Source organism: Tiliqua scincoides, chromosome 1, assembly GCF_035046505.1.
Source record: "Tiliqua scincoides isolate rTilSci1 chromosome 1, rTilSci1.hap2, whole genome shotgun sequence".
NCBI classification, from domain to species: domain Eukaryota; kingdom Metazoa; phylum Chordata; class Lepidosauria; order Squamata; family Scincidae; genus Tiliqua; species Tiliqua scincoides.
Window position 1 is genome coordinate 186,038,639 of NC_089821.1, and position 10,308 is coordinate 186,048,946.

Genomic DNA, 10,308 nt, shown 5'->3' on the forward strand with positions numbered 1-10,308 from the left:
TCTTGCAACCCATCAGCATAAGCTGTGTTCTGGTGGCACAAAAGCCATGCCACCACCTTGCACTTTAGAGTCGCTGGTCCAAATGGCCTGAAGCTATTTCACTAGTGCAGGTCTGAGAGGACCCCCTGCACTATGGAGGATTATACCTGGGTAAGGGGATGATTGTTCCATTACCCAGAGGAGAACTTCGTAATGGCCCTCCACCATAGAATGCAATGGTCGCCATTTTGGCACTGCTGCATTGTTGGAGGAGGGGATGAATAGGATTAGCCTGTAAGTATCATTGTGTTCTGTACTCCCATGGAAGTGTGCATAGTTTTGCAATCTTAATGTCCTGGTCTTGTACCAGTGTTACTGTTTTATGGTGATCTGTGTTTAACAAGCTACACCATTGCTGTATTTTTATTAGGTGACTTTATTTCTTTTTTATTAATATTCTTGCTTTTGTTAGGCACTTTGAGGTGCCTACAAAAAAAAGATTCAATTTAAATCCATAAATGTGCAGGTATATACCTTGTCTTGTGGTGTCTGTGCTAACTGGACAAGAACCACTGTGGCTCATTGCAAAGAAATGCTTCATGACCTTGAAGACAGGCCTTCTTCTTCTCTTTAAGTCATCATATTTTTCAGGCATTAGGAAGGGCCAGATGTAGTAGACTGCACAAACCAATCACTTTGGCTGTTAAAGACCATGACTGTCTCTTCCTGGTGACAGCTTTGCAATAATTGAACTCTAGTTTGCACGGCTTCCTCGTTTCCCTGTGAAATAGATTATTTCTTCTTGAATGTCCCCTTATCGGTGCACATCACAAAGACATCCACAGAGAAGATGACTGCAGCAACTCATGTCTGAAAAATTCTTTCTCTGAGTGCCTGGCTTATGAGTCTTCCTGACTGCCGTTTCAAACAAAGGCTACCTGGGCAAGAAATGCACTGTGCACTTTTCACTCCAATTCTAATTCTGCTATATTAAAGGACTATCTGTCCTGTTAAGCACCATGCACCAACCTAGGAAAGACAACTATTTTGCGCCTGTCCCCAGCTCAATTGCAGTAATAAACCGATATCTCATTTGAAGCTGAAAATAGCTTGAGCGTTACAGGTAGTTAATAAAATTTTCTGAGGCTTGCAGTCATTTGAAGTAATGGAGATGGCTGAATAGCATTGCCCCGAATAGGAGTATTTTAGAGAAAATCAAAGCCATCTGCATCACAATGCAGTCTCTCTTGGCAATGAAGCAGACTGTAGATGTATATAGGGATATGCCCTAAATCAATTTGTGGCTGCATTATTCAAAACATATCATTACTGATGATTGCATTGATGGAAGTTGCCACAGGATTACTCGGTAAATCGTTTGGGCTTTTAACAACACAGTTGATAAACTCCTGTGTCACAGAAACAGAAACAAGAAGAAGTCACTAAAGAGGTGACATTTAGTTTTTTTTTACTTTAGTCTCCACTTGGAATCCATGAGGCTGCAAACAGATTGAAAATGCCGAAGAAAAATTACACCTGTGCTGATGGGAAGGAAAATGGAATTAAAACAAACTGAACATTTAAACTTGCCTTTGGAATCCAGAAAGGCACATCAAATGATATATAATTTCTAACCTTTTTTTTTTTAATTGTCACAGTTCAGAAGGGCTTTGAAAATGTATTACTTCACTTTCAAATGAAGTTGACAGAGATAAAAAATATAATCAGAAACTTCGTTCATTTGATTTGTGCCCCACCTTTCTCCCCAGAGGGCACCTAAGGAGGGCACCCAATTAAAATTATGGGTCCGAAGGAGAAAATTTTTTATTTTCATACCTTACCTCATGACAGGGTTCTCCAAGCATTTGATAACTTTTATCACTTGCACAATAGAGAAGACAAAAGAAGTGAGGCAACCCACACTTAATCTTTCTCCTTTCAAATCTTATTAAGGCACAACTTTCTATTCCCAGGCGGTCTCCCATCCAAGTACTAACCAGGCCTGACCCTGCTTAGCTTCTGAGATCGGGCATGTGCAGAGTAACAGTTGACAGTGACATAATTCCAGCAATATAGATTTAAATATAGCAAATGCAAGAATTCAGGAAGGTCTAGACATTGTGAAATTCTAACTGTGCAACACAGCCCAAGAACATTAGGGAAATGATTGCCTGGTGCAATGCAAAGCTTTCAAAGCAATTGATGTAAAGACTTTTGAAGAAATATGGGTGGGACAGTAAATTAAAGCTTGAAATTAAAAAGAGAGTCAACTGACAATAGGAATTTGCTATGCCTTCCTTGATCAGAAGAACCAATGTGACAGAATCCTAACAGAAATCATGACGGGAAGCTGCTGAGACTCCACTTGTCAGACGTGAAAGTCATTTTTGGCAAGCACTAGATACATGCATTTGAAAGTAAGAGCAGCGATTACTATGTTTCAGTTAATATTGTCAATTTGTTGTTGTGAAGCATGAATTAGAACATCTGACCAACTTAAGATTTATGAAATAGCAGAAATGGATGTTTTAACAGAAAGAATGAAAGAGAGAGAATTAGGTAAAATAAGAAGATATTGGAAGCCTTTTTATGACTGGATAGTTGATTTTAGATAAATAATATTGATTGTTTAGATTAATTAATAAATATTATAATGACAAATGAGGTAACTTTTGCATGAATAATTTCTTTTTTTTCTAGCCGTTGTTTTATAAAACTTTTCTTAAGAATGCATGTTGTAACCCAAGGCCATTATCCTGATGTATAACTGGTGTAGACCCATCCTTAAGTCTAGTCCATTTCCCTGTCCTGTATGTGTAATAAATAAATAAACATTAAAAAAAAATAGAACATTTGACCAACAGTGAATACAAAGACATTTTTTTAAACTGACTTTTAACTTTTGCCTCACAGCTTTCCTATATATAGTAAGTGTGTAAATAATTAAAAATCATTTTGAATGTAGTTGCAAAGGGAAGAATATAACTTTAAAATAAAATAAATTTCAAAAAATAAGACAGACTCACATCTAGTGGAGGAGTGTAAAGTCCATCTGTATGTATAGTGCGTCTGTATATTTGTAAATCCATATATTTCACCTAACGCAAAATAGATAAAGGTTAAATTCAGGCTCATCGTGGATAAATGCTTCTCCATTTTTTGAAATTATTAAACCATGTACTTCAGGGTGGTCTTATTGATGTCATAGGATAATCTTGAATATATGATATGGAGTTAACTTATTCAAATCAAATCTTTAAACTCTTGTTACAGTTTATCACTTATATAGTACATTTGCACAGCACTTCACAGCCTCTGTTATGTTCACTATTGTGACAGCGCTGAAAAAGTAATATGCTCATGGGCACCTTATGTCTAGAGGTGTGATTTTGGTTATTACGATAATGATTGCGCCATGAAGGCCTTAACTGTACGTTTAACCATATTTCTGTTCTTAATAAACTTATTATATATTATTTACAGGATTGTTTTGGTGTGTAAATGGGGTTGATCCAGCTAAGTCCTTCCTTGGTCACTTAGGGCCCTTTCCTATATGGTCAGCACCGGCCCTTCGCCGGCAGAGTGTTGCAAATGTGCCGTAAGGCATGCCTGCAAGACTCTCCACCAACTCAGGGCTAAATAAACAAATGTCCCCGTCCCCCAAGAAGCTGTCAGCTGCTGCCCAGAAAGCACTGAATGCTGCTTTTCTGGCACCAGGCAGCTCAGGAGCGGGCTGCCCATCATTCTGTTGAAGCAAACCAGAGCCTTGTGGCTTGAGACCCTGGGAACTGGAGGTCTTGGAGTTTGCAAGGGCTGTGGAGTAAGTCATAAGAACATAAGAACAGCCCCACTGGATCAGGCCATTGGCCCATCTAGTCCAGCTTCCTGTATCTCACAGTGGCCCACCAAATGCCTCAGGGAGCACACAAGACAACTGCATCCTGGTGCCCTCCCTTGCATCTATAGGTCTTCATCCTTGCATCCATATGTCTTCAGTTTCCCTTTAGCTCAGGGATGTCCGAACATTTTGGCAGCAGGGCCACATCATCTCTCTGACACTGTGTCAGGGGCCAGAAAAAAAAGAATTAATTTACAATTTACAATTTGAATAAATTTACATAAATGAATCAGAGATGGAACTTATATGAATGAATGAAGGTCTTACAGTAGCTCAAGGCCTGTAAAAGGCCTTGCACAAAGCAAAGCCAGCCTTTCCTTCACTGCCACTGCTGCATCACAGATGTGAAATAGCACGTAGTGGAGGGAGCCCTCATCCCACAGCTCAGGTGAGAGGTCAAACACTCGCCCTCTTGCTGACAGCAGTTGCGTTGGGCCAGCACGGGCTTCAGCAAGTCTCTGGAGGGCCAGAGGCTCATTGGAGACTGGGGGCTCCCCAAGGGCCTGATTGGGAGCCCCCGAGGGCCGCAAGTGGCCCCCGGGCAAGGGTTTAGGCACCCCTACTTTAGCTGATAGACTGGCTGTTATAAGGGGTGGTGGCACCTACTGTAGGGCAAGTTGTCCTGAATGTGCACCCACTGTCATTGGGCCAGTGGGGGTGGGGGTGGTGTGACAGGGTGAAAGCAGCTTACATCTGCAGCAAGCTGGAGTAAGATGGTGGCAGCAGACTCAGGGTACAAACCTCCCAAAGTCTGCCACCATTGCCTCCCACAATTCACAAACGATATAACCCACATCACCTAATCTTATTGATAGGGCGACACTGACTGTATGCATGGTTCTATATTTACAAATGAAAAATATACTATTTCGTTTTTCACTTACACTGTAATACTATTTAGATGCCCAGTGCTCATGTTTAGAGTTTCTTCTATGCTGGATGTTTCTTCTCTGCACTGAGAAATTATAGTTATGTCTTTATTTATTACTCTCTTGTATGATTTTAATTACATTTCATGTTAAACAGGGAGATGCAAGCATGAATTTTTTTAAAAAAATTCCTTGCTGCAACTTTTCTCAATGAAATCAAAAGGGTTAGACATGATTTTTAAAAGTGCTGTATAGTGTTGGGGTAGTAATGTTGGGGTGTGAGTATGTGGGATCCCTTCCTCAAGCACCCCAAATGTTAAAAATTCCCTAGTCCATATATATATGGCGTGCGCGCACACACACACTCACTCACCCGCCGGTTTAATAGCTGGATCGACAAACCTTTACATGGACAATTTTTCAAAAACATTGATGGCGTCTGTGACAAACAGACCACCTGGACCTGGCTTAGGGACAGATTTTTACACAAAGAGATGGAAGGTATCCTGTTTGCAGCCCAAGAACAGGCCCTTCAGATGATTGTGATGAAAGCCAGAATTCAGGGTACTACTAACAACAGCCTATGCCGACTATGCAAAAGATGGGACGAGACTGTAAACCACCTGATTTGTGAATGTCCCAAAATTGCCAATACCAACTATGAATGAAGACACGATGATTGTCGCGTGACTTATACACTGGGCCTTATGCCAAAAACATGACTTCGACACGTCCGAAAAAGCTTGGCAACATCAGCCGGAGAAAGACCAGGAAAACGAGATGATCAAAATCTTATGGGACTTTAGAATGCAAACAGATCGACGCGTTGAGGCCAACATGCCCCATATCACATTGATTGACCACAATTCCCGACTTGTGACATTCGTCGACATTGCCATCCCTGGTGACAACAGGGTGGTGGAAAAGGAACAAGAAAAAATAGACAAGTACCACGAACTGTGTCTAGAAACCACCCGATTGCGGGTGAAACACACTAAAGTGCTTCGAATAATCATAGGTGCACTAGGAACCATCTCCGCAAATTTTGACAACTATTTGCAACAACTGAATGCACCAGCAATTACATTCATTGAGCTGCAAAGAGCTGCTATTATTGGAACTGCGGCAATTATTTGTTGATACCTGCAATGATCCTAGGCCTCTGGTTGGGGCCCGACCTTTGCGGGTAGTACCAGTGATACTGTGATTTTTATTTGTGTGTTCTTCTTTCGCTTCCAGTTATTACTGTGATTATTCTTAACTTGAATAAAAATGTTATATATATATATAACATATAAACATAAAACCAAACAACAAATTGTGTTCCCACTTGGAAGGAAGGAACAAAAACTTAACTGGAATTTTAAGAAAAAAAAAAATCAAACTCTGTATATCATTGGAAAGGTAATTTAATGCAGAATGCAATGAAACAAACTGCATTGGAATATCTGTAGTCTATCAAAGGTTATGGCCAATTAACCAAAAAATGAAAACACAACTGCCTTGTGGAACAAAAACTGGATTTGCTTAACTCCAAACTGACTATGAGACTGATTGTTCTGAGTGCCAGTGAGATTATGATATTATGATCCAGCATGGAACCAATAACTTTTTATTTATTTACTTAATTAAAATTGATTTTGTCATGCAGGGGAAGCTACAAAATCTTCTTTGGCCCCAGGTAGCAGATAGGTAACTAAGCTATGCCACTGACTGGGGGGAGGTAGCAGAGCAGGTGGGTGGTGAGCTGCTGGGGGGTGGGGGTTCCTCCCAATTTTCACTTTTTAAAAAGCCTGGGCGTGACGTCACTTCCGGTTGTGACATCACTTCTGGGGCAACATTTTGAGCTTGGCACCGGGCTACAGAATCACTGGCCACAATCCTAACCAATTTTCCAGCACTGACATAAGGGCAGTGCAACTCCGAGGTAAGGGAACAAACATTCCCTCACCTTGAGGAGGCCTCCGTGACTGCCCTCCCCCAACTGCAGGATGCAGCACATGCCCCACTGGCACAGCTATGCCAGTGCTGGAAAGTTGGTTAGGATTGCACCCTAAGGTTGTAATCTTATGAACATTTTACCTGGGAGTAAGTTCCACTGAGCTCAGTGGGACTTACTTTCAAGTAGATATGCATAAGATTGCACCGTCAAACACTTGGCTGCCAATCAGGAGTTTCCTAGTATGCATCTCACCTCTGCCATGAGGCCTCACTAGGTGGCCCTCAGCACAATACTTCCCCTGAAGTGCAATCTGGGGATAACAGTACATTTCAGAATGTCATCAGGATATCATCAAGATCATATGCATGAACTGCTTTGCACAGAAATTGCTGTTAGTTGTGGCATATTTAGATGAACAGTTTCACCATTTATGATGGCGCACATTACATGCGCTGTACCTTCGTTCATGCTGGATGCCTGCCAGTCCACATGACATATGAAAAAGCTGCTTGTCCAGCATGGACCAGTTTCTTTCCCTTTGTTAAAGGAAGGATATCTCAGGAAAAAATCTTTCGGGTACTTTTTTCCTGAAGCATTTCCCCTCTTCTAGTTGTGCATTTATTTGCAGCAAATTCTTCTAAAAATTCATATTTTCCTTTGAGAATATTTCTGCCTATTGAAAACAGCAGTGAATGTTCCATCTTTTATGAGGGGGAGAATAATAAACAGTGGGAATTAGGAAATTATTATAGAACTCTTTTAAAATGTAAGTTCTTACTAACATGTACGGAACACACACAGGAATAAATACCAAGCAGAGAGAAAGGGAGAAAGGAAACAATGCACAGATATGTATGCTTAAGGATAGATCTTAGGAACTCACAGACAGAAGTTTGTTCATCCCAAAAAATGAATCAGGCTCCTGCGTGTATCCAACCTGAACATCAAAACCGCTTAAAGAAATCAAGCCATGCTGTCCATTTATGCCAGCAGCCACACTCTTGCTTGTACTATGCTAAATAACTCAAATCACTGTGAGTGAGATAGGCTGTAGCAACATTTTGTGTAACTATTGCACATATATATCACTTCTGCACAGCGGAGCCTCATATTTGAGAAACTGGTGAATAAGGGAGCAAGACAGAAAAAAAATAAGAGGACAATGTATCAAAAATGCACTTTGATCACGTAGTTGACAAGAGGAGTTTAATTTTAATTATTCACAGAAATGCTTCACTGTGTGTAACTGTTGTAAATGTTCTATTGCATATTTTATAAATGTAATGAAGTTTTATGACCAAATGCTAGAAGCAGTGTTCAGGCAGGCTACTTATTAAAGTTTTCCATGAGATGTGGGAAAAGTAAAAGGACAGAGGAAGAGAAGCACATTGGAGACCCTTCCCATTTCCTGTTTGTTTGCAACCCTTTCTCAGCTCAGGGGAAACTAATGTTGTCATTTGCAAAGGCAATCAACTCTCATTTCCATACGAGACTGTAAAGTGCTTTTTGGACTTCTGCAAGCTTGTCCAAAATTAGCATTTGTGCACCTTCAACATCAACAATATTCTAGTGTGGAAGAGGCCACAGTCCCACAAGGCCACTGTGAATATCATTTTTTACCTGTGGAGAAGGTGAGTAGGAGTGATGTGTTCTTCATGCCTGTATACTCAGGAATGAGATACTGCATGCAGATGTCTATCTAGGGGCTGTGGCCCCTGGGACAGCAATGTTTTGATATGATGTGATGTCATGTTATGCCACTTCCAGGTTCTTGCAGCCGCTTCCTAAGTCAGGAAGCGGCTGGAGCATGTGGGCACTCACAGCAGTGGCTGGGGCAAAAACAAGATGAAAGGCAACCAGGGCAACTGTGATGCACCAGAAAAGGCTAAATGCAGAGAGTGTCATATCTTCAGAGCCTTACTCATTTTTTCCTTGGCCAGCTATAGTATGGCTTAGCGGTCCTTTAAAAATATTATCTTTCATTTCTGTAAAGCTCTGACTTAGCCATATTCACACGACCATAACTTTCCAAAGTCTAGCTAATCACACTGCAAAAAACACTGGGAGAATTAAGGCTGAACGGAAAAGCTATGTATTTGTGCACAGAGGTCTCAGCTGTGCATGATAGCGAGTTGTTATTTTCCATAACATTGTCCAAATGTTCAACCAAACCCATTAGAATGCATTTTTGGGCAATCACTCTGCTGCAGCCATCATAGAAAGCACATCAAGGCTGATTAAGCTGATGTCTAAATTGCACTGGTTAATTTTGTTAATTCCTAATTTGCAGGTTTTCCTAACAGTGGGAAGTGTTTAGACACTAGAAAGACACAGCATGATATAAAAAGAGAAACCCTTTTTTTTAAACTACAAATTATGTGACATGCTTTCAAAAAAGCCTATTCATGCTTTCCATGTGATGGTGCCAGCAAAATTAAGACAACGCAGGAGGCCATATGCTGCTCAAGGTGTAGGATTCACGATTGTGCTGGCAGGGATTCTGCAGGCTCCGTGTGAGGTCCGAGCAGATTCCAATCTAAATAGCTAAACTGCTGTTATTTTAATTTCCGATCTGGGTTGCTGTTATTAAAGAAGTTACTTTGAGATTATATAAATGTTATGTAAAGGGAAACCTGCAATACTGAGTATAATCTTGAATTATTGCAGACTTTAAACAAGTAATTTTGGAGGACTTAAAGAGTTTAGGAGGTCAAGTCATTCAATCAGAGTTGTTTAACGTAAGAAAGAGATGTAAGAAAGTGATGGTTCGCATGAGGAATGAATGGCATAGATGATTCCATGTGTGACTTGGAAAAGACATCCCCCTCCCCAAATGTACTATATAGCCTGTACTGGCTATATAGTATCCCTAGAGGCCAATGGACATTTGTCATGCAAGGGGTGGAGAAGCAGGGCTAGTTCCAGGTTATGGAAGTCCCTTGGCAGCATGCCTTCAATGGTCCTTCATCCTCTTCCACCCCCTCTGGTAAGCTGAATCCTCCTCACCAGCTGCCAAAACACAGAAGGGATGCAACTGGTCACAGGAGGCTGCTCATGCTCAAACACGGTGGGGAGAATTCTACTCTGCAGTCTTCAGAGAGAGAGAGAGAGAGAGAGAGAGCATGCATACAAGCTGCCGTCAGGGATAAACAGGGCTCACTAAACCCAATCTCCACCACAGCACCCAGAAGGAGAGCAAAGACATAAATTAGGAAGTGCGTGTGCACAGACTTTACACCTCACTAACAGTCCAATCTTATCTATTTCACCACTACTCCATTGACACAACAGCTCCAAAATGGCTACCACTGCATTCTATGGTGGGAGAAGGGAGACCATGAGATCTTCTCTTACCTAGGGGTAAACATCTGCGAGGTCTACTTGAATCTGTGCCTGCTAAATAAATGTCACCCATGCTAAATAAGTGTCACCCATGCCACGAAATCAGGTTCGGGAAGGGGTTTAGAATATCAGCAGCACCAGCACGGCTGATCCCACACCCTCCTGGGCCCAATCCACCTATCCCCCATCTCTCCCGCGGACTACCTTCATCGGCAATTGGTGGAAGAATTTCCAAAGCCGGTAGAAAGATGAAGTCTTTGCCAGTGCTCCTGGCAGAG